Genomic DNA, 26,414 nt, shown 5'->3' on the forward strand with positions numbered 1-26,414 from the left:
TTGAGATAAAAGTGTCTCAAAGTGACTGAGTGCATAAGTCAGTTATATAGTTCCATTTTGGCTTGATAGTAAGGTTCTGTCCGTCGTTGCAAAGCATTATTAACCCGGGATCATAGCAACTCAATGGAAACAATTGTTCATAGCTAAGATTTGCTGTACCTCCGACTCAATAAATATGATTCATTTCTAATAACACTGATCAATCATATGCAAAATATACAATCATTTGCAAGTTCATAATGTCACCATTAAATGCTTATTAGTTCTGTCGAGGTCCAAACACATCCAGAGTCTTGAGCGGGGGAGGGGGGGCTTCTGCTTACAGACTTTAGTCATTGAGAAGGTTAACTGCCTGATGCATAAATTTCAAGTAGCGAGCTGACAATTGCGGGACTTTCCCATCTTTACATGTTCTCAAGGTTAGTTGCAAGAAGAGTGGCCACAGCCAATATCTTCAAAGTAGCACTAGGGGGACACAAATACAAATTATGTGCCATTGAGACCACGACTAAACTTCGCAGAGCAGGAATGACTGCTATGTGGCACCTTCTGTTCGCCCAAAGCAGTATTCTTTCAATTGAATCCCCCCGCATCTTAGGTGTAATAAAGTATGCTTCATTAACATTATCCAGGAGCTCCAAAACTCCTGATTTGTTGCACTGGGAGGGTAAAATTCCTGGTTTCTTCATAGCAGTGATGGCCTCAATTTCCAATGATCTTGATATTAATACAGCTTGCTTTGATATAACTCTAGAGATGAGTTTTGGCGGTATATTGCTACCCCAGATTTCATATGCTGATAAAGCATTAACAGCAGATGCAAGATAGTGATGCCATTTCAAATCCTTGCTTGAAACTGACTGCCAGATCAAGTGTCTCAATGTGTCAGTCCCAGCACTCCTTGCCTTTGCACAGTAGGTGAAGAAGCAAGAATGTAATATTAGGTTCTGTCTTAGTACGTTGAATATAGACACAAACATGCTGCAGAGGTACACTTAGGCAGAGAGAAAATGGCCCAATAACGTAAGTTCTGAGATGATCAAGTCAGGCCTCTAGGTGACCTTTACAAGTGAAGGTTCCGTAGATTACAGTTGGCATTATTTTGGAGTTCACCATTCGGCATAAGGCTGTTACTTGTGGCCCATTCATTTTGGATATTACTTTGCAAAACAAAACCGTTAATACCAAGGCAACTTGCTTCTGGGAGGCTAGATGGTTTTGATAGTTGCCTCAACGATTAAAATATACTCCCAAATATTTAATTGACGGGACAGTCTCCAGTTCTTCTTCATGTGTTTCACGCCTTCAAGACCATTTTTTAAGTAAATAGTGTCTAGAAGCATAGTGAAACTATTTTGTTTATCAGGTCGTGACAGACCAGGACAAAGTCACATGTTCAGGCTGACTAGAATGGAGCATGGGGTGAATAGAGGAACCAAGTTAGGCCTGCTAAACAAGAGTACCTTTAAATTCTGGTTGTGGAGCATTGTGAGGTTCCACGTCGAGGATGCATCATGCAGCAGCGAGTTCAACGAACTGCACGGCTATGATGTGAGGTTCTGGGTTGAAGAGGCATTGTGCACCGATAGTTCCTTGGAAGTTGGCGGCCTGCGATGCCGAGCCCTGCATCATCAGCAGGTATGTGGTCATGAGGGACTTGAGATGTGAAGGCCTGCATCGAGGATGTGTAGCACAGTGACAGTTCTGAAGAGGCTTTGTGCTGAAATGTGAAGTCTGGCTCCAAGTATGCATCATGCTGCAGCGGTTCTAGTGCAGCTGCAAGGAGAGGTTCTGCTTACAGGACCACAGCTTGGATGGCAGAGCACCTTCAGTCCACTTTCAAGAGTCCAGGACTGGGGTGGCAAAACTTGAGGGGCTAAGACTCACAGCAGAGCCCAAGTGCTGGGGTTAAGTTAGTTGAAGCCTTTTTTGTCCTTGCATCTTTGATCAGGAGCACAGCAACTTCGTGTTGGTGTCACTCTGCTGATTCTCGGTTCAAGATGCAGGGCCAATCCTTTCACTCAGGCAGCAGGGCAACAAAGTAGCAGTCCTTTTTACAGAGCCAGGCAGCACTAAAGTGCAGGTTCTCATTCTTACACAGGCCCAGAGGTGTAACGGGAGTTGGGTCTGAGGGTCCAATATTTATACCTGGTGCCAGCTTTGAAGTAGGAAAAGGTTCTGGAGGGTTTCACCCCAGAGATGTTTGGAATTTCCTGTGTCTCTGGCCTGGCCCCAGTTTGTCTGCGGTCACAAACGTCTAGTGTTGAACCCTTTTTGAGTGTGCTCAGGCAGAGCCTTCCTGATGTTCAAGTGTGATTGGTGACAACTCCTCCCCTCTTCAAGTCAGAGATGCCTAGATCCTTTGTCCCACCTACTGGTGACAACACACAAAGACCAACTTCTAGATACACCTAGTCATTTGACATAGGAAGCAGGATGCAGGCACAAATTATTTAAGAAAAGAAACTGCCAACTTTCTAAAAGTGGCATTTTCAGAACTGTGACTTAAAATCCAACTCTATCATTAAAGAGGGCTTTGAATTTCAACCCTTAAAGCACAGAGCTTGACGTTCCTACTTGCTCACAATCAAAAGTTATCACATTAAATGTACTGTTAACCCAATGTTATCCTATGTGAGAGGTAAGCCTTACAGTAGTGAACAACTAATGTATGAATTTTTCACTATCAGGACATGTAAAATATAAAAGTACATGTCCAACTTTTTAAATACAGTGAAAAACAAATGTAGGAATATTTTACTATTAGGACATGTAAAACTTAAAAGGACATGTCCAATTTTTTAAATACACTGTCCCCTCCCCTATTGGCTGTTTATGTACTGAACTAGGTGTGCCTTACGTGTATTAAAAAGGAAGCTATAAGCCTTGTGAAAGGCTTATTTTGCCAGGCCAGTGGCAGTTTAAAACTACACACCCAGTGCAATGGCAGGTTTGAGACATGTTAAAATGGTTATTTAAACGGGTGGCACAATATGTGCTGCAGGCCTACTGGTAGCATATAATTTAAAAGCCCTGGGTACATTTAGACCACTTTACAGAGGTCTTACAAGTAGATTAAATGTGACAATTGTGTGTAAGTCAATGTTATCAGGCTTGAAGAAGAGAGTACAAGCACATTAGCACTGGTTAGCAGTGGTAGAATGTGCAGAGTCCTAAATGCCAACAAAAACGTATTCAGAAAACAGGAGGTTGAAGGCAAAAGGTTTGGGGATGACCCTGCAGAAAGGGCCAAGTGCAGCAATAGTGTAATATTGTTCTTGTTCTTTGTCCACCCTCAGTTCACCTTACATACATTTTACCTACATAGCCCCACCGACATGGCTGAGTATTTTAGAAAATAAACACAAAGGACCTTGTTCATGATGGTAAATTTGATCGAAAACATAAATGTACCATATAATTTATCTTTTTAATACCTATCAGAAATCCAGAAAAGGATAGCTGGCAGTCATAAATACAGATACAGAAAATAGATTTTTCAGCTCCAAGTGTGAAGAAATCTGCAATAGTGAGCCCCTTTCAAGGGGAGAGAAGTGTGGATTCCAAGATGTGATTTCCCTGAAGTTTGGGAACACCCATAAACATGCGCATTAGTGATTTTTTTCACTCTGAAAATTATCAGAGATTTCTTCGAGCCAACGCCTGGAGTAACTCCCCTGCTCCTATGGAAAGAGTGGAAGACCACCTCCATACTTACTTGTGTGTAGGGGAAATGTTTTCTCCACACAGAAAAACAAATGTTAATTTGCACTGGAGTCCCCATTTCCCTTGTGTAGAGTATACGGAACTATGCATAGGGTGTGTAGTAGCCTTTTAAAAAGTTGTTATAGTATTCACCTGCTTCTGTTGCAGCTTTTCAGGCATAGGTCTAGGAATGTTTATGAATAGAAGACATAGTTGTTAGGTCTGGCATCCTTGGTGTGGTTTCTCCTAACTTTGTGCCATCTGACCTCCTGTTTTTCGGACTCATTTTTGCTGGCTTTTAGGATTCTGTACACTTTACCACTGCTGTACAGTGCAAACGTGCAGGTGCTCTGTGTTCTAAAACATGGTCACAATGGCTTATCCACATTTGGCTTATTTAATTTACTTTTAAGTCCCTATTAAAGTGCCCTAGGTGTGCCCAGGGCCTGTAAATTAAATACTGCTCGTGGGCTTACAGCACTGATTGTGCCACCCACAACAGTAGACGTCAAACATGTCTCAGGCCTGCTTCTGCAGGGCCTGTGTTGGCAGTTTTAAACTGCCATTTCAAACTAACAGGGGCACACACTTGCCCACCCAAACTTTCCTTTTTATTACATGTAGGTGAACCCTACAGTGGGCCCTGGTTAGCCCAAGGGCAAGGTGCAGTATATTTAAAAGGTTGGATGTGTACATTTTAGTTTTAGTGTCCAGGTATTGGAAAACTCTTAAATTCATTTTCCACTGTTGCAAGGCATATCTCTCCCGTAGGTTAAGATTGTGATTGGCTTAAAAATGCTTGTTTATGTAATTCCCAATTGGGAGCAGATAGAAATGTGGAGTTTGGTGTCTCTGGGCTCACAATTTAAAATCACAACTGATGGTGAAGTCGGTTTTTAGATTGTAAATCCGAAAATGCCACTTTTAGAAAGTTGCCATTGTCTTATTTCAACCATTCTGTGCCCCAGTCTCTCTCTGAATACATGTCTGGGCTGGGTGACAGCTACACTTTGTGAATTTGCTCTAGAAAGCCACAAACACAGGGCACTCAGCTGTATATGTATTCATCTGCCTACTGATGGGTCTTCCTAGCCAGAGGGAAGGGGATGGATTTACACTTACACTTCAATAGGTGGTGTCCTGTCTCCACACAAAGGACTGACTCCCCCCTACAGGTAGCCTGGCAAACAGGGCTAGAATAAAAGGGACCCTTGTGCACTGTAGATAACTCCTTTGAAGTTTCCCTACATCAAAAGCCTTTTTGGGTATAAGTACTGGAATCTAAGCCCCACCAAACAAGTTCACTTTGGGGTCCTGAAGAGACTCTGTACCTAAGAGGAGCTCCGCTGCCAGGAGGGACTCCCACTTTGTCACTTGCTTTGCTGTGCAGGCCTGCTGCCTGCTGACTGCTTTGCTGCCAGGAGGGACTGTCACTGTGCACTGTGCACTGCTGTGCTGTCCTACTGTCTGCTACCTCTGCAATGGGGGAGAGCTGGATATACCCTCTAAACCCTTCAAACTTCCCAAGGAACTCCACGGCTTAACAATTTGCCTCCTGTTAAGAAGCCTCAGGGACAGAAAAGGCTCCATTTCACCTCCACGTTCTGACTGGGCTCTGCTCCCCCTGAGTATTGTAATCCTGGCCAGAACCCTGTTTCCGACCATATAGGAGCCCCGTAAAGGTCAAGCGCTTCACCTTCTGACCTGTATACTGAAGTAACAAGAAGCAGCACCTGTGCCGCAGATGGGGTGTCAACCCTAGACCCATGGAACCGAGGCTAACACTTTTTCATCGTGGTTCAAGAAACATTGCCGTGGTTACTGGGACTCCCTGGTGATGCCGTGGCCAGCTGCCTGTACCTGTAGTCTCTGCGCTGTGTCCTGCTACCTTGACAGATCCTCCCAAAAGAAGCAATGATGCACACCCTGCTTGCGGGGCCACCACACCCTGCATCTGCTTTTAGCCTCAGAACCATCTCCTGGCTGAATGGAACCGCTAGCATGTACTGTGTTCTTTGAGGATTGGAGGGAGTGCTAACGCATCCCTTTATGATTAATTTACTCACTTTGGGACTCGTTTTAGGCCAATTAATCTTTTGAGCATGATTGAAGACACCTTAGGACGAGATGACTAATCAACATGTGCATCAATATGTCAATAACATTATCAATGTTTACCATAATAAGATAATTCAGATTAGTCAAAGACATTAATAAAATTCAGAAACCACCATGAACTTGCAGTCATTAATAACCACACCAGTTTAGTACTATTATATGAAGTTTCTTCCCTATTGATTACAATTCTACTAGTAAGTTTATTAGTCTCAAAACCAAGAAACACATTAGCATAGTCACAATATGGCAACTCTGATAAGATTTTATCAAAGCAAGAATCACGAATATTAGAATATAGCACAATGTCAACATAGGTTATCCTTAGCAGAGTATCATCATCACATTATTCAACAAAGCATAGATTTAGTAATTTGTCTATTTGCGTATGTTGAGTGATCCCCTCATCTAACCTCGAATTAGCATTGGCATGTTGGGCTTCATGCAAAACAATTTAGCAACACCAATTTAGAAAACATCTAACTATGGTGTCTGTCAAAAGAAGCAGTTGGTACCTAGAAAGGAAAAGCAAACAGACAATTACAATAACATTGTCGTATAATTACCCTCCGAATTGGGTCAGCACACAGATTCAGTCTTCGTCCTCAGGACATCAGTTGATTCACCATCAGCCAGGAATTCAGCAAGTTGGGCAAAGGGGCACTTCCCTCATAAGGAGGTAAAGTGTAAAAGGACAATATAAGGGCAAGGATGGTTTTAAGAACCAAACAGCAAAGTCACTATGCAGAGTGACAAAGTGTCTGGGTCATAGCAAAGTTCGCAATAGCATCTCCCTAACTAACTCATTTCCTTGTGTCAAGGCTTTTTATCCCTTTTCTGTTGTACAGTCCCCTAGTTTTCCATTGTTCTGAGGTTTGCACACCACTATCTCCCTCCAATAGGGTTTCAATGACTTCATTAAATTTGTCACCCCATAACAGGTCTCACGTAGTGTATTGGGCCTTATGATTGACGTCTTCAGTGAGTAGAATGTCCGGTATGATTTCATACTCTCGTGGTCCTCTTTGCATCTTTAGTCAGTGGTTCCATTGTCTGTACCTGTTCAGGCGACCTTGTACCTGCGAGTAGTCTACACTGTTGCATTCAGCAAGAATGTGTCACTAAGCAAGTCGAATTTCATGAGAACGGATCTACTACGGTTACATTCATCTTCTAGCTTTGGAAATATACGATTTCATGTCCTTCAGCAAGTCAGCACACTGCACGTTAGAAAAACACATTTAATATGAAACCGGGCAGCTAGGCCTCGACTCATGCTAACTAAGGCCTAATGATTTATTAGCAGAACGTTAACATATAGGGCCTCATTATGACCCTGGCGGGCGGCGGAGACCGCCCGCCAGGATGCCGCCCTCCATAATACCGCTCCGTGGTCAGAAGACCACGGAGGGTATTATGAGTTTTTCCCTGGGCTGGCGGGCGGTCTCCAAAAGACCGCCCGCCAGCCCAGGGAAAAACTCCCTTCCCACGAGGATGCCGGCTCGTAATCGGAGTGGGAAGGTGCGACTGCACCCGTCGCGTATTTCACTGTCTGCTACGCAGACAGTGAAATACTAGCGGGGCCCTCTTACGGGGGCCCCTGCAGTGCCCATGCCATTGGCATGGGCACTGCAGGGGCCCCCAGGGGCCCCACGACAATCCTTACCGCCATCCTGTTCCGGCGGGCGAGCCGCCAGGAACAGGATGGCGGTAAGGATTGTCAGAATCCCCTCGGAGGATTCTTAGGGGCAGTGGAAAACTGGCGGGAGACCGCCGGTTTTCCCGTTCTGACCGCGGCCAAAGCGCCGCGGTCAGAATGCCCAAGGGGGCACCGCCGGCCTGTCGGCGGTGCTCCCGCCCCCGTTGGCCCTGGCGGTTCTCTACCGCCAGGGTCATAATGAGGCCCATAATCTCTTTTATATTAGTGCAAAATCATACTTTAACATAACATTTCATCATGATTAATCAGTTTCATTAGTCATTGTATATATTGGCGGCCACTCCCCGTGGGCACATTCCAAGCGCACGTTTCGCAAAAATACATTAATACATTTTCTATGCGGCATTATTACACATTAGTTCATAAGCATTTCATGTTAATTTCTAAGTATATAAGCTGCACTCTCCCAGTCCTTCCTCTGATGACACTTGTCATCACATAAAACCTTTCCCTTCACAACCTTTCATTTTCTTTAGGCTACGCATTTCAATTTCTTCCTCCCTATGTGATCTTTCCCAAATTTCTTTGAAGATTTTCTCCTTTTTTTTTCTTCTTTTCTTTTATTACGTTTTGCCAAATTTCTTTTATTTCTTTTATAAATTTTGCATGATAACCATAGTCCAAATAGACAAGTCAGGACAATCAATATACCCCCTAATATTTTTGCAAGAACCCCATTCCAAATACTACTAAACCAATTCCCTACTTTGGTAATTCCTTTCCCAACTTTTTCCCAAACTCCATGTTCCTTCAGCTCCTTCAAATCTGCACTATCTCTTGTTAGGTTAGTAAGCATACCTGTAATCTTTTTACTATTATCAGGAATGAATGCACTACAATGGCGCTCATTAAGCATCTTACAGACTCTGCCACTCTTTGCTAAAAGAATGTCTAAAGCAAGCCGGTTTTGAAGAGTCATAGCTCTTTCCGCAGCAAGTTCAGTATCCATCAGGAGTATAGCCCCTGTGAAGTTTGTCAGCATGTTATCCACAATAGTAGACAATTTTCAAATCTTTATGGAGTTCAAGATAACCCCCCTGAAGGAATTATGGCTCCAAATAGGTCACCAACGACAGCAGTCGCTGTCTCTCTCTTTTGTCTAGTATGTTGTAATTCAGACATTTTAGAAATTTGCTTTAAGTCATCAATTTGATAGATCTTTGGGAAAACTATTCCCATATAATATGTCCCATACCATCCCTTTGGAAGACGGTAATAAGCATTAAGCCCACATATATAACAGATTCCAGGGATCGCCGGATCCTGTTCATTTACTCTGAAACAAAAACACATGCCTGCACTCACTTGTTCCCACAAATAAAGTGTCATGCTCAGATTTTGGCCTATGTATACAAAGCCTTCCTACGTGTAATGCATCTATAGCTAATTTGCCCTGTGTCTTTATTGCAGTGTAAGCATAATCATTTGCAACCGTGCGTTTTTCTAATCCCTTTTCCAGCCTTTCCTCTAATGCTTTCCGTCTACCATCAGTGTGACCTAAGAAGCTCTTTTCTACAGGTGTTAGTAAGCAGGTTAGATTATTGCGGTGCGCATAAGCTGTCCCAAATGTCAGTGTCGGCTCAAAGAAACCCCTAACTAATTTTATGCTGTGTTCTTTAGCTAATTTATTTAGAAACTCAATCACAGGCACAAAGGAAAACACTACATCTAAGTTAGAATAGAAGTATTGAACATGTTCTTGATCATAGAATCCTGTTAACAGCAAACTACAGCTTATCCCGTAGGTAAGTGGCAGACTATGATAAGTAACCACTTCTTGTACTGATGAAGGAATCTTTGTGCACACATAGCAATTCTTCGCATCCATTGTGTCAACATACTCATTCAACAAGCGATAGAAGAGATTAGTAGATAGTTCCCCTTTTGAATTAGTTCCCTCATGCAAGTATTTTGTATCCTGCTCAAACTTCTCCCATGGTGTTAGTGTAGCAGTCTCAGGATTTGAAGCATTATTAGTCACTTTCTTATCCACCAATGGCATTCCCACAATCAAACCTATAATTATTATTGCACACACAATACCCAGAATAGCAACCAACCAACCACACATCCTACCCTTATTACTATTATCTCTAGTGTAACTCATGATCTGTAAAGAATCAGAAAGCAGAATAATGCAAAGCAAACAATCAACTTGAGGATGATATAAAAGCTCTTTTTTTTTTCTCTTCTGTGTAAAGTCTCTCTCTCTCTGCGAGTATTTATAGCGTTTCACTCACTCCAGAACCCCTTTGTCAAATCAGTTTAGCAGCTTGTTATAATTAATTTTCCAGAGTCAATTCAGGTTAACAGTGTCACATCCGGTAATTTATCAGTCTCTTTTCTCAGCTTTTCAGCTTTTAATTTTCAATTTAACACAGTCTTTTTATAAAATTTAAGTCAGGTGCCGTAGTATTGACCTGGAACCTCTCGATCAAAACAAAACGCCAAGAATTCTTGTTGCCATTCAGCTGATGTTGCATATGCCCATTCAGGACCTGCGTACCTTCTGTTTGCAACTCTCTTTCTTTTCAGTTTGCGGTCACCTTGTAACTCTCCTTCACTAAGATCTTCTTTCCTGGCTGTGTTAACTTCTTCCTCAATTGTTTCATTAGGGATCACTTTCTCTCCTGCAGCTTGTGGCTCCGGCCAATTATCTCCTTGAAGTGTTTTCTTTCTGCTTGGCCTTTCAGGACGTTGAACAGCACCCTCCTCTTGTGCTATGGTGTTTTCTCTTGATGGTTCTGCAAGCGGCTCAGGAGGAGTCAGAACACCTTGACTTCCTTCTGCCACCTCCCCTTCTTCACCTTCAGGGTCTGTTATGGGCTCAACTTCAAACCTGTATCCGTCTGCTTCTGGGAGGACCTCTCCCCTGTTACCTCAGCTGAGATAGGCTCACCGTCACCCTTCTGGAACTCGTTTTGAGTGACTAAGCCATCCTCAGTGGGTTCTCCTTCAGTCTCAGTTCCCCTTTGAATACTCTCCAGCCCTGAGACTTCCTTCTCTGCAGCTGTTGTTTTGGACACTTCAAGTTCCTCATGAGTCGGACACGTCATCTCCTTTGTGTGACTGGCATGTATCCAATTTGAAAGGCCTGCATATTTCACAGCAGTAGTAGTTGTCAGTATTACTTGATATGGCCCCTTCCAACGTGGCTCCAGACACGACTTCCTCACGTGTTTCTTGACAACAACCCAGTCACCGGCTTTCAGGGTGTGACCTGGATCGCTTATCGGTGGCAATGTGGTAGCCTCCACCTGGTGAGAGAAAGAGCGGACCACGTCAGCCAGACCTTTGCAGTAGTTCATCAGCATATCATCCATGATATTCACAAGAGCATTTGCAGGTACTGCGGGCAATCTCATAGCTCGGCCCATTAGAATTTCATGAGGAGACAGTCCTGTTTTCTTGTCAGGTGTGTTTCTCATTGACATCAGTACTAAGGGCAATGCATCTGGCCACTTCAAATTGGTAGCTGTGCACATTTTTGCCATTCTCGACTTCAACGTACCATTCATCTGCCCCACTAGTCCTGATGCTTCAGGGCGATAACTACAATGCAGCTTCTGCTCAATGTTTAATGCAGCACACAAGAGCTTAATCACCTCATTGTCGAAGTGTCTGCCCCTATGAGATTCTAAAGAGATCGGGAACCCGAAACGTGGTATTAACTCCCTAAGCAGCAGCTTTGCTACTGTGAGACTGTCATTCCTACGTGTAGGGTAAGCTTCAATCCAGTGGCTGAAAATGCACACAATCACCAACACATACCTCAATCCTCCACACACAGGTATTTCAATAAAATCCATCTGCATTCTGCTAACTGGACCTCCTGCTCTCCCAACGTGGCTCAAATTCACCACAGCCCCTTTTCCTGCATTCATCTGCTGACAGATGATGCACCTGTGACAGATAACCTCTGCAGCTTGTCTGAATTTTTGATTGAACCAATCGATTTTGAACAACCTGATCATTGCATCTCTCCCAACATGTGCTTGACCATGATAAAACCTCACAAACTGTGACAAAAGAATGTTTGGCAAAACCATTTTCCCCTCTTCTGAAACCCATAAGTCATCAGACCTCTGTACACATTGCATTCTCTGCCAGGAATGTTTCTCCTCTTTGCTAGAACGTCCCTGCAGTGATTTTAGCTCATCTAGTATGTTAACCACCCTTAATGCAAAGTTTAAGCATGTTTCATTTTCAATTTCAGGTAACAATTCCCACTGATCTCAAAACTATATAGAGTTCAATGCACAAAACCTTGCGACTTGATCTGCATATCCATTTCCCATTGACACAAAGTCTTGTGACTTAACATGAGCATTGCATTTCACCACGGCAATTTCAAGAGGTAACTGAATCGCGTGCAACAGATCCTTAATCTTTTCGCCATTTTTCACTGGAGAACCAGAAGAGGTCATGAAACACCTCTGTGACCATAACTGGCCAAAATCATGTACAATTCCAAATCCGTATCTGTTGTCAGTATAGATAGTGACTTTCAGGTTTTCAGCTGCGTGGCATGCCCTAGTAAGAGCAATTAATTCAGCCATTTGAGCAGAGTACACTCTTTCGAGCCAGGAAGCTTTTAAGATACCAGTGATTGTACACACGGCATATCCAGCTCTCAGCACTCCTACTGAGTCTCTCAGGCATGAACCATCAACAAAAATGATGTAATCATTTTCTTCCAGTTGGGTGTCTTTAATATCAGGTCTTGGTTTGGTGCACAGATCTGTTACCTCAAGACAATCATGTTCTACCTCCTCGGCATCATTAATGTCTGCATTTTCAGTAGGAAGTAAGGTGGCTGGGTTCAATACAGCACATCTCTTAAGGGATACATTCGGTGACCCCAGTATAATTGTCTCGTACTTAGTAAGGCGTGCATTCGTCATATGCTGAGTTTTGGTTCGGGTTAACAGAATTTCAACTGAATGAGGGACCATTACTGTTAAGGGATGTCCCATCACTATACCTTCACACTGAGTGAGGCTTTGACCAACTGCTGCAACTGCACGCAAACAACCTGGTAAGGCTGCTGCGACTGGGTCCAAAGTAGCTGAAACATATGCTACTGGGCGGTTTGCACCTCCATGGACCTGTGTCAGGACAGACAAAGAACAAGCATCACGTTCATGACAAAACAGTACAAAAGGCTTTGTGTAATCAGGCATACCTAAAGCTGGTGCCCTGCACATACTTTCCCTCAATTCCATGAATGCCTTCATCTCTTTCTCGGACATGGTTATGGCACCCGGGCCATCCTGAACTTCCTTAACAGTCAATCTCACCAAAGGTTTAGAGATAATCGAGAAGTTGGGAATCCACTGATGACAGTAGCCCACCATTCCCAAAAACATCCTAACGTCTCTTTTAGTTGTCTGGGATTCATCTGCAGTATGGCTGTCACCCTTTCCTTGGATATTTTTCTCTACCCTTTCTCAATCAGGTGACCTAAGTACTTCACCTCTTTCTGACAGTATTGCAGCTTCTTTGGGGACACTTTGAGGGTGATTCTAACTTTGGCGGGCGGCGGAGGCCGCCCGCCAAAGTTCCCCCAACAGAATACCGCTACGCGGTCAGAAGACCGCCGCAGTTATTCTGTGTTTTCCGCTGGGCTGGCGGGCGACCGCCAGAAGGCCGCCCGCCAGCCTAGCGGGAAACCCCTTCCCACGAGGAAGCCGGCTCCGAATGGAGCCGGCGGAGTGGGAAGGGTGCGACGGGTGCAGTAGCACCCGTCGCGATTTTCAGTGTCTGCAATGCAGACACTGAAAATCTTTTAGGGGCCCTCTTACGGGGGCCCCTGCAGTGCCCATGCCATTGGCATGGGCACTGCAGGGGCCCCCAGGGGCCCCAGGACACCCCTCACCGCCATCCTGTTCCTGGCGGTCACGACCGCCAGGAACAGGATGGCGGTGAGGGGGTCGGAATCCCCATGGCGGCGCAGGTAGCTGCGCCGCCATGGAGGATTCCTCAGGGCAGCGGAAAACCGGCGGGAGACCGCCGGTTTTCCGTTTCTGACCGCGGCTGTACCGCCGCGGTCAGAATGCCCTTGGGAGCACCGCCAGCCTGTTGGCGGTGCTCCCGCGGTCCCCGGCCCTGGCGGTCAATGACCGCCAGGGTCGGAATGACCGCCTTTATGTCTGTTCTTTCACAAATGGTTCAGTAAGGCAATTGTGTCATACCTGCTGTTATTTTTTGTTCTGGACACAATTAACAAATCATCAATGTATTGCACTAAAGTCGAACTGAAAGGCAGTTATAATGACTCCAAGTCCTTTTTCGATTTCTGATTGAAGATGGAAGGTGACTCAGAAAACCCTTGAGGAATTCTGCACCAACTGTAAACCTTATCCAGGAATTTGAAACTGAAGAGAAATTGGCTATCCTCATGAAGAGGCACCAAAAAGAATGCTTGAGACAGGCCTACAACCGTGAACCCCTCTGCATCACACGGAACCTGAAACATGATCATAGCTGGATTTGGCACTGTAGGGCAACATTTTACCACAATCTTGTTTATTTTCCTCAAGTCTTGCACAATGCAAACTTTTCCACAAGGCTTTTTCAGACCCATTATTGGTGAATTACACGGGCTACTCAGCACTTCTTTCAAATCCGCTTGCTTCACAAAGTCTGCAATTATTTGCGCTACTTGAATGAGGACATCGTGTGCCATGTGGTACTGCGGTACCTGGGGAAACACTGCATTCGGCTTTACCTCTACTTTAACCAGTTCTACTCCTTTTATTAGTCCCACTTCCTTTCCTGTCAGGTCAGATCCCACACTTTCTCTGTCACTGTTCCCTGCAATTCAGGTGGTAAGTCAGTTACTGTAAGCATTGGGAATGGGGTTATCAAAGGGTATTCCTCATTTGCGGTCTCTAACTCTGGAAACTGGCCATCATCTCCTTCATCATCACTGTTTGTCTTCACCTCAATCCCTTCATTGGAACAGGTAATTGAACACCTCGTTTTGCACAATAAGTCTCTTCCCAGTAGGGATACGGAACTCGAGTCAGAGACTACAAATTTATGTAATCCCTGAAAGTTACCAATCTCAACTTGGACCGCATCTGTAATCGGATTTGTCAGGAACTGATTTGCTACTGGCAATTTCGGAACCTCTGCACTCCTAACTGTAGAGCTTGTAGCTCTGGTATCAACTAGGAATGAAACCTTATGACCCATCACCTTTCCCTCTACATAAGGTCCCCTCTGATCTACTTCTAGGGACGCTGCAAGCCTGCACTCCTCACTGTCTGAACAATCATCCAACCATTCATTGTTTATTCCATCCTCACCATGCAATGGGAACTGCTGTACTGTGTTATTTTGACTCATTGTTTGACCTGTGACCTGTTGAGGAAGCATCACTTATTGCTGTCCCATTGGAGCTAATGGTATCTGCATTTGCTGTCTAGGTACCATGGGAATCTGCTGCTGTGCCTGCTGCATTTGTGCTTGTTGAACACGTGGCATTTGCATTTGTTGCATGGGTTGGAGACCCTGCATCTGCACCATGTTATTCTGAAAATTCTGATTTTGACACATCATTTTTGGACCCCTCTCATTTTGAAATGTATCAACATCACTGCTTTGTTGAACAATACCATCCTGTACCACCATTGGGCATTCCCGCTTCCAGTGCCTCACGCCCCGCACGCGTGACATGGGGACACCTTTTCATCCCTTGCACATCATTTTGAACCACAACAGTATTCAAGTCTTGACCACGGTTCACAAAACCTCCTCGTCCTCGACCTCTTGGTTGTGCCTGAAACATTCCATTCCCCTGCGGTTGCTGCTGTACCATCTGCTGTATTCCATTTACCTGCATCCCTGCTTGCGCTGCCTTAATCTGCATCACCATCACCTTCTCATTCAACTTTCTTTGTTTCAACTCAATCTCGCCACTACAATATTTTGCATACTGCAACACCTCATCAATCGGCTTCGCTTGCCAACAGATCAAATGATTCTTAATCATCTGGCTAATCTCTGGTCTCAGCCCCTCAACAAACCTGAACACAAGATGATTCATGTCTTTCGGCTTAATGACCTCAGTGCCACTGTAAGGTTTGAATGCTTTCAACAATCTCTCATAGTGAGCATGAATTGACTCTTTGGCCTCCTGTGATGTTCGATCGATTTTCTGCCAATAAGTTACTTTCGGCTACACTTTCTGCTTCAAAAACTCAATCACTTTATGATAATACCTCATCACTTCTGCAGATGGTGCTCCAGTCACCTTATCCCTTGCCGGCTCCTCTGTTGGCCAATCTATGCCCCTCTTGCACTCAAGCCATAAGTCAGGTGGAACTATTATTTCAAACAGGGTATTCAAGTCCTCCCAGAGACATTTCGCAAGCTTCACAAATCTGTCCGTCTGCTGGTACCATTCTATCGGCTTCTCCCTCAACCTGGGATAATCATTTGTGAATGACAGGATGTCACCCCTAGACCACGGTACATGGACTAGAACCCCTCCGGCTGTTTCTCTCATTGGTAACATTTTTATTGTCCCCCTGTCCGGTGCAGCTTTAGCCTGCTTTGGTTCCGGACCATCACCTTTCTCTTTATCTCTCTTCTTTGCCCATCTGCCTTCCCACTTCTCTAAGGCTCCCCAAATTTGAGCACTCTGCAGTATTTCTTTAAGATGTGCTTTCATTCCGGTAGATCTCATGTGCTCGAAATCTTTCGGCTCAAAGTCTAATCTGTAGCTTCTTTTCAAATGATTAGTACTCTCAATGTCTATGCCGTATTTATCCGCCAGGTTTGCCAACCTCTGATGCATCTTGCTCACTTCTTTAGTTATTTTAGGGCACAGATACCTCAATTCTGCTTCCGTGTATGACTCTAGTCTGTTCACCCCCATTTTTCCTTCCACTAGTTCCATGGCTTCTACACCCAGTCTCACAAAATTCAGGTATTCTTCCCTTTCTGACCTCTCTGCGGTCACTGTAGTAGTCTGCGGACTGTTGAGTTTGTTTAACCACTCGTTCAATTGTTGCACTGTTAAGCCTTGCAACTAAATATTTCCAGACTGTACCATTGGTGTCTGTGTCGTATTTGTACTCATTACCTGTGGGGTTAGTGTTCCCAACCCTGCTTGCCTCATTGTCTCCAAAGGAACCCAAATCAGACTAAAGTCTAACAAGGATCTAGACCTTTCGACTGTCTGTTCTACCTGCAAGTGTCCTATGGACCCCCCTGTTATTGCCTCTTGGGTCATTACTCCATGATCACATACAGCAGGCTTACCTTGCGCATACAGCGTTACTGGTGGACCAACAGTAATTAGCAATGATATAGCAGCTGGTGTCTGACCAAGTCCCAAACCCTGTGGAGCATTAACTCCCATAGCTTGATTCATCATTGGTGCTGTAGGTACTGACTTCGATCCTGCAACTGAAGTGTAACTTGGAACCAGCTGTTGCTGCGGCTGGGGCAGCAATTGCGGAGTTGGCTCAATCTGCACTAACTTTGATCTCGTGTTTACCGGATCAGGCGGCACCATCAGACTCGTAGTTGTTTCCAATACTGGAACATCAGGATAAATCCTTTGAATCTGTGGTGGCTGCAACTGTATCTGTGTGTCTGGCGCAGTGGGTACACTGACACCATTTTGTATCAAAACTGTATCACTTGTCTGCACTGTATTTGAGATTCCTTTATTTTGTGCTGGGTCTTCAGAAATCACACTAGTGCTCTGTACGTTATCATTTATGGCATATGGTGGCGGGCGATCATGTAACAATTGATTAAGAAACTCTTCATCACCTGAATCATCTGCGTCTGCCCAAGACCTCTGAGTCTCCTTTGGTTTATTAGAACCGCTGTCTGTTTTACAAATAGCCTTCTTTCCCTGTGTCTCGTCTTCTTGTGTTATATTGCCGGAAACATTTTAAGTCCGTCAACTGCTCCCCTTCTCCACATCCTGCTCTCATTATCCCATCTTCCCATCTAGCCTCAGCTAAAGTCTATTCTGCTCTTCTCATTCTCCTTTCAAATTTCTGCTGTCTCTGTCGTATGGCCATCAAATCCCAGAATGATAATGCCTCATACTGAGCTGGTCTAAGAGGCGGTTTTTGAAAACATAACATAATTCGCAAGTTCTCCAAAATCCTTACATTAAACGTTCCGTGTTCCGGAAACGCTAAACATCCTTCCTTCTCTGTCAATTTGCACCACTGTTTTAACCAAAGACATGGCGCGACTCCCTTCTCTTCCATTACGATATAAGCTGGATTACCCTCAGGCGGTGTAAGCTCCCCCACACTCGCTATAATGTATGTATCTCCCCTCAAAGCCCTCTTTAGAGTCTTGAAAAACTTAATTTTTGCGTCTTTTATTTTGTTTAGAATCTAATCAGGAAGTGACTTTAATTCCCAGAACACTCTTCACCCACCTTTCTCAACCTATTGCCTCTCACGGACGGCTGTCAATCCGTGCGCGACCCCTCTCAGCAACTGACCTATCCCAGCGCAGCTCAAATGACGTCACACACACTGTGGCTGACAAAGCCTTGCGGTTTGTCCTCCTCACACAAAACTAATGCAATATATTGCGAGCACCTTTAACAACAAAAACCCAAATTTGCCGGTTTACTACTGGAAGGGTAACACAATTGCTTCAGAACTTTACAGAGATTTCACTTGAAGCCTCGGCCACTACTCTCTCCTTCTCAGTTCACGCAGTCGCAAGCAGAATTCGACCCGCAAATCCTACTCTCGACTTGTCAATGATTTGTTCTAGTGCACTTTAAAACTTGCCAAATCTCCGTCGAAGGTTTCACTCACACAATTTGACTCAAACTCAACTTGTCAACCATGCCCGATTGACCTATTAAACCGCACAAATTACAACATAAACCCAAGTGTTGAAGTAAGCCTCAGCAAGGCCTACTGGTGCAAGGGGTTCGCCCTTCTCTGCACAAAGTCCTCAGACCATATAGGAAGAAGTTGGCACAGAAACTGAAATAAAAGACAAAGGGGGTCATTCTAACTCTGGCGGGCGGCGGAGGCCGCCCGCCAGAGTTCCCCCCTCCGAAATACCGCACCGCGGTCAGTAGACCGCGGAGGGTATTCTAAGTTTTTCCCTGGGCTGGCGGGCGGTCGCCAAAAGACCGCCCGCCAGCCCAGGGAAAAACTCCCTTCCCACGAGGATGCCGGCTCGTAATCGAGCCAGCGGAGTGGGAAGGTGCGACGGGTGCTGTTGCACCCGTCGCGTATTTCACTGTCTGCCAAGCAGAGGCATGGGCACTGCAGGGGCCCCCATGGGCCCCGCGACCCCCCCTACCGCCATCCGGTTCCCGGCGGGCGGACCGCCGGGAACTGGATGGCGGTAGGGGGGGTCGGAATCCCCTCGGCGGCGCAGCTAGCTGCGCCGCCTTGGAGGATTCCAAAGGGCGGCAGTACACTGGCGGGAGACCGCCAGTGTTGCCGGTCCGACCGCGGCTTTACCGCCGCGGTCGGAATGCCCTTGGGAGCACCGCCGGCCTGTCGGCGGTGCTCCCGCCGACCCTGGCCCCGGCGGTCTTAGACCGCCGGGGTCAGAATGACCCCCAAAGTTTATTAAACCTCAAGAGGTGGTACTACAGTTCAAACAGCACCCTTCGGTAATGTTTGAAGTAGCACACTGAACTAAGAGAGCATGGTCCTTTTATACCCACGCAGGGGCTAAAAAGAAGGTGGTACAATTATAGAAGCAAGACTTATATACATATAAGGTCATATGGAAATGCACAGTCGACAGGTAGGAGGGGTTAACAGTTTTCAAGGACTAGTACACACATTACTGTCTGTTACTAATTACTAACAGCTGCAGACCTTACAGGGCATGTGCGAAAGTGGGAGATGCTAAATATAACTTGTCACTAGACAGATTTTCAAGAGTAGTTAACAGGAAGGTAGGACAGAGCACATGGCGAGCACATGGCAGCATGTGGCAGAGATAATGGCTGCCATGAATACAAATGGATTGCGCGAAATGTTCACAATAGTTGCTAAATACAAGATGTCTTCTGCTAATGCTTAATCTAATCGCTACTAAATTACAACAGATGACCCTTTCAGCATTAGTTGAAGACATTCGTCTTTCTGGGATAATCTAAGTATTCATCTTGTATATTTATGCTCATCATTTCAGCTATTTCCTTATCTAACATGTGTTGTGCTTTCATTTCCGTAATATTTCTTTTGGTAGGCATACAAGCAGTAATACACAAGGAGAAGAACATTGGACCACACTAAATACAGATACATCATGTGAAAAATATTGCAATCATTACACACAGGATAGTCAGTAGTTTCCAGCCCCAAGCTGAAACAAGAGCCCAAAACCATCCAGAAAAATTCCAAGTACCAGTCTCTGTGTGGATTTCTGCAGCAATGTTATGCAATTTTGATATTGCATCATATACTGAAGGTGAGTGATCTGGAATGAAAACGCAGCAACTACTACGGATGAAGCAACATGCCCGACCTCGATCAGCTAATATCACATCTAGTACCATATGATTTTGGAGCGCCACAATCCTCGCAACTTGGAGATCCTCAGTCATATTCCAAAGTGCCAGAGCTGCCTGATTGGTAACAGCTTCCACAACCCTAGTCAATCGTCTCACTTTCCTACTGTTTAATGCAGAACCCACAACGAAGAACAACCCTAAATTAAAATCAACATATTGTTGCAGGCTAGTGTCCGTTTTGTCTACCTCGTTTGTACTTATTGTCCTTTTATATCTATTTTTAATGATGTCATTGAACAGATTAAAATCTCGGTGATATGATGCTGGTGCCAAAAACACAGGGGGTAATAGAAAAGATACATAACACACACCTGACCACCCAACAGGTAGTTGGTAATATCCATAGTTACCACAAACAAAATATGTATTATGTGAAGCTGTAAAACCACTATTATTTACACCCTCAATAGATAAAATCAAGGTACAATCGCTTATCCCCACTGGAATTCACCCAATGCTATGTATACATAAATCTGCTTTAGTTTTTGTAACAGAAATCACAAATTGTTCTTTCTTGTCAGATTCTCTTATATTTGTGAAGACATATGGTATTGAAACATTGTCCGGTTGATACTCTTCCCATTCCCATTTAGTTCCTTTGGCCTGGGGATACCCATCTTTGTATTGGTAGCATACTTTATTAAGGCGAAAAAGAAGTCCGCCCTTTGTACGTTTTCCAGATGCAAACAAAAGCGTATACCAAGCTTGACAAGAACCATTGTGTGAAAAAGAAAGAGGAATGAAAGGTGTTCCTCCTTTCTTTTGATGTGCAGGTATCATTCCACATACCCAACAGTTAGTAGTATTTGTAGCATTATGAGTATGATGTAACATCTGAATGAAAGTATTATTGAAGTACAGTTGACAGTGCTTCCGCTCATGATAGGGAAGCGTAAAGTAATAGTGATCCTCTGGTACTGGAGTAGTGGCAACAAAAAACTCACGAGCAGGAGCCATCTTTTCAACACACTAGGTGATTATTGCCACAACCACCAAAACAACAACAAACCCCATAGTACTAATGATCACTTTGTTATTCTTTTTAGCAACAGTGATAATCGACCCTTCCAGAAATTAATTAAAAACAATCGTTGGAGCTCTTATCCCTGGGCAGCCGCTGATTTCTTCACCACGGGCCAAGACGGGTGTCACTACTCTAATTCATGGCTGATCCCCCCTTGCCATATTGGCTCTCCGTTTCACTAACCCAGGGCGGTAGTTCAACCAGTTTTCTCCAGCACTACAGATTCTTTCCTCGGTCTCAAATTATATCGCAACACTCCAGAAATCGTATGGTCCAGGAAGAACTCCACAGATTCGTCAGGTGATATATCACAGCCTTTCTCTGTAGTCAAAATCTCTCGATGATCGGTCAGCACAGCAGGTTCCACCAAGGTAGGTAGCACTCTCTTGCAGTGAGTACTATGGACCCAATTCTTTCGGTTCGTCACTCGAACTGCTGTCTTTGTCGCAAGGAGCACCTGCTCTGGGCCTCGCCACCTTTTTCCTAGCTGCTTGATCTTTCAAAGGACTTAATCATCACCTGGTCACCAGGTCGGAGTTCATGGCCTTCACCTGTAGATCTGTCAGAAAGTGCTTCTCGAACCTGTTGATTAATAGAAACCAAATTGTCGGTTAACTGTGCCAACTGTACATTAATCAGGACACAAGGTACATCATATACAGATTTTGGCTTAGGAACTCCCCAAATGTTCATTGGCCTTCCAAATATTATTTCATAGGGGGTAAGGCCTGTTCGAGAGTGTGGCACTGACCTAATAGACAATAATGCCAACGGTAATGCATCCGGCCAAGTTAAAGATATGGAAGCCTGTATCTTCGCTAACTTCAGCTTCAAGGTAGCATTATACCTTTCCACCAACCCTGCTGATTGTGGGTGGAAATCCGCATGGAACTTCTGTTTGATCCCTAATCCTTTCAGGACATACTTAATAACTTCCCCAACAAAATGAGGTCCGTTATCATTCCATAAAAGTCTGCAAACACCAAACCTAGGGAAATATTATTTAAAAAGCACCTTCGCTGTGGTAATGGCATTATTATCCTTTGTGGGGTACGCCTCTATTCATTTACTGAAGGTACATACCACCACTAAAACATACTTTAAATTGCTGGAGCGTTAAAGCTGAATATAATCCATTTGTAGAACTTTGAAAGGTGAAGTTGGTGTAGCAAACCCTCCCGCAGGAGTTCGTGTCCCTTTTCCAGGATTGTATTGTAAACCGATCAAACAAGACTGTACTACTCTCTTAGCTGTACTGGAAATTTCTGGATGCTCCCAAACTTGCATAAGCAACTTCGTTATTGTTGAAGCTCCAACATGTGCCAGCCCATGTGCCATCTGAACAATAGGTTGTACAAAAGCTATAGGCAATTTCCATTTATCCATCTGCTTATTCCGCCAGCAGCCCTCATCATCCAATTCTCCTTCTTCAGACCATTGCTTACGTTCTTTCACAGAAGCAGATTTCTGTATATCTAATATGTCTTGTCTAGCATTATGCCAACGCTTGGCTTGTGACTTCACTACATACGTAGAAGTAGTACTTCGCTGCATCGCAGTCTCACGTGTTACGTGGTCCACAAGGGCATTACCTTGCCCTATCTTGTCGGTCACTTTCTTTTGTGCACTACATTTCACAATAGCTATTTTCTTGGGATATGTCAATGCAGTCAAGAGGTTATGTACTAATTCTCCGTGCATTATCTGCATCCTGTGGAATGTGAGAAAGCCTCTCCCCTTCCAAAGCAGACCAAAATCATGAGCCACTCCAAAAGCATAGCGGCTGTCTGTATAAATGTTCACACATAAGCCAGTACTAAGCTCACATGCTCGAATCAAAGCTATTAGTTCAGCTGCTTGAGCTGACTTCTGTGGTATACGAGCTGTCTCCACTACCGTGTGTATTGTGGTGATTGCATATGCAGCTGAGGTCGTACTGTCAGGCAGCTTCAAACAAGACCCATCAACCCACAATTCCCCGTCTACATCTGGAAAGAGCGTATCTTGCAAATCAATATGACCCTTTGTCTGTTCTTCTGTAAGGAATATACAATCATGTATTTCTTGTGACTGAGGCTGAGTCACCAGATATGGCAACAAAGTGGCTGGATTTAGTGTTGCACATCTCTTCAGTGTAATGTGAGGAGCCAGCAATGTCAATTCATATCCTGTCAGGCGAGCGCTAGTTAAATGTTGCGTCTTTGTTTGATTTAAAAGAGCATCAACCGCATGGGGTACTAACACCAACAGCTTATGTGACAAAACTATCCCTTCACTCTGACGTATTGACACAGCTGTTGCCGCAACTGAACGAAAACACCCAGACAACGCTCGAGCGACAGGATCAAGTACTGCTGAAAATTATGCACAGGGACGCTGCTTATCACCATGTGTCTGTACTAAAACTGACAATGCACATCCATCTTTCTCATGTACGTAAAGTGCAAAAGGCTTCGTGCAATCTGGAGTACCTAACACTGGTGCTGTACAAAGGGCTTGTTGTAGCTGCTGGAAAGCAGTCTCACATTCATCTGTCCATGGGAGGGGCATTGGAGTATCTTTAGTCAAAAGTGTTAGCAAAGGTTTGACAATGTGTGAAAACCCTAATATCCATTGCCTACAAAAAGAAGTAAGACCAAGGAATGCACGAACACCTTTCTAAGTAGAGGGTACTGGTGTGTCTAAAATTGCTTGAATACGATCTGATGTAAGTGCACGACCCTCCTTAGACAAAAGGTGACCTAAATAGGTTACCTTTGGTCTACAATATTGCAATTTCTTTTGTGTCACTTTATGATGGTGTGAAGCAAGAAAAGAAAGTAAGGACAAAGTGCACTTTTCACATTGCTCAGGGGAATCAGCTGCCAACAAAATATCATCAACATATTGTATAAGAGCCACACCTTCAGGCAAAACAAAAGAATCAAGTTGTCGTTTTAACGCTTGACTATAAATACTAGGACTCTCAGTATAGCCTTGAGGAACTCTGCAAAATCTAGATGATCATTTATTCAAAGTAAAACCAAACAAATATCGGCTGTCAGGATGAACAGTGATCGAAAAGAAAGCATTCTTCAAGTCTATCACAGAGAACGTAGTTGCTGTCGGGGGAACCAAAGTAAGAAGTGTCGTGATGTCAGATACCACAGAATATTGTGGTGCCACAATCTTATTCACTTCTCGTAAATCAATAATGAATCGGTAAATCCTAGTATCTGTATCCTTTTTCAGAATAGGAAGAATCGGACTGTAACAAACATTATATGGAACTTCCTCAACAACTCCAAATGCAATAAGATCATGCTCAATTCGTATGAGTGCTTCTTCGCCCTCCTGTGAAATTTTGTATTGAGGCAAACGTGGCAATACAGCTCCCTCCTTGACACTAATATGTACCGGTGGAATAATCATTTGTCCCACATCAGTATCTGAAGTAGCCCACAAATTATTAGGGAGTGAAGATAATGCAATGTCCTCTTTAACAAGACAAACTCTTTCCATCACAGGATGATTATCATTCAAAATAACGCACACCCTTTCAGGAGATCATCATATTGTAGCCCTGAAATATTTGAGCATATCAAGACCCACAATATTGTCTGGTGTATTTGGAGAAAGCAAAAATGGACATGGAGCAGTAAATTTATCAACATGGAATGCAAGTGGTTGTGACAATGGGCTAGGGGAAGGTGTTCCATCGAAACCTATCGATGTAATGGTTAAGCCAGACAGGGGAGCCCTTGGAACCAATTGTTTAGACAAGGCACTATGAGTAGCTCCTGTATCAACCAGAAACTGATTAGTAGAACCCAAAACATGTGCTGTAACATAGGGACCCCTCTGATCTACTGGAACTTCAACTGATTCCTTACCCCATCCTAGGCAATCCTATGCATAAGCAGAATCTTGTAAATCAGGCTGCATATAGTTAGACATCTGGTATTGGTTCCGTCTCTCAAAAGTGTTAAACCCATCCTGCCTTCGTACATTAGCATCAAATCTAACAGGATCATTTGTGCTTCTTCTAGGCCCTGAATATCCTGAGCGATTTCTCATTTGTCCCCGACCACGTGAACACTGCTGAACACGTAGTGCTGGACAATCGGCAGCCCAATGCCCAAATTTCTTACAATACGCACACTGATCAACAGACAAATTCGAACGAGTGTAAGAAGAACCATAAGATCCACGTCCACCTCTATCACTACCTCTAAAAGGCGGACCATAAGCTTGAGCCAACATAATCTTCGTCTTTAATTCTTTAATCTTTTTATTCTCGCTACCTTTTGCTTCTAATTCCTGATGTTCATAATACTGAGCCATAGTCAAAAGAGAAACCGGAGTAGAGGTAGTCCATGAACTTTCACTAACTTTTAGATGACTAGCTATTCCTGGTAACAGATTTGCGACATATTTATCGACATACAAATGTCTGTCCGTATCATCTGACAATAACTGGCCGCTAAAATCATGAAATGCTTCTTCAAAGCGTGTAAAGAAATCAGAGACCGATTCATCTGCCTTTTGCTTACAAGACGCTAAAACAGTCCAATCTATCCTTTTAGGGGGAATAATCGTTTTTAACTTAACTAATATGGCTGCGGGAAGACCTAGAATCAACTGTCCATCTGTTCTAAATCTTTCCATGACGCCCCAAACACTACACGATCATCAACTTTATGAACAGTTCTCCACATATCTGGCGGTAATATCAATCCGAAAAATAAATCAATGTCAGCCAAAGTCATAGTACAAAAAATAATTGCTCCCTCAACTTCCTCATAAAAAGCGGCTGGATTTTTCCACGGGTCAGGTAATGCTGTTTTAAGTGCCATTACATCTGCCCTATTCCAAGGAGTATACACCCAATTATAAATAAAATAACCCTTAGCATCAACAGAAGTTTTATCATCACTTGTACCCGATCCTTTAGGAGGAACATACAAAGGCGCGGCCTCCCTCATTGGTTTCGCGTGAACTATCATAGTCTTATCTGTTCCGAAGATGGAAGCTTGCACCCCGCCGGTCTGAGATGTCCGTGCAACTACATCCACGGCCCTTTTCTCCTCTCGCAAATGGACTGCTGCAACATATAATTTCACCAAACGCCTGATTGCATCAGCCACCTGGGAGAAAACAAAAAGACCATCACGCATTTGCTTACGATCAGCTGCTACATCATCGGGCTCTAACTCATCAGAATATCTCCGAAATAGTTCAATAACTTCTGTGCCAAATGCCTCAGTAAAATATAGCTGCTCCTTTTCTGTCCACCCTTTCATGTTGTCTAAAAGTTCAGAAGCAGAGAT

The sequence above is a fragment of the Pleurodeles waltl genome, chromosome 5 (assembly GCF_031143425.1).
Source record: "Pleurodeles waltl isolate 20211129_DDA chromosome 5, aPleWal1.hap1.20221129, whole genome shotgun sequence".
Taxonomy (NCBI): Eukaryota; Metazoa; Chordata; class Amphibia; order Caudata; family Salamandridae; genus Pleurodeles; species Pleurodeles waltl.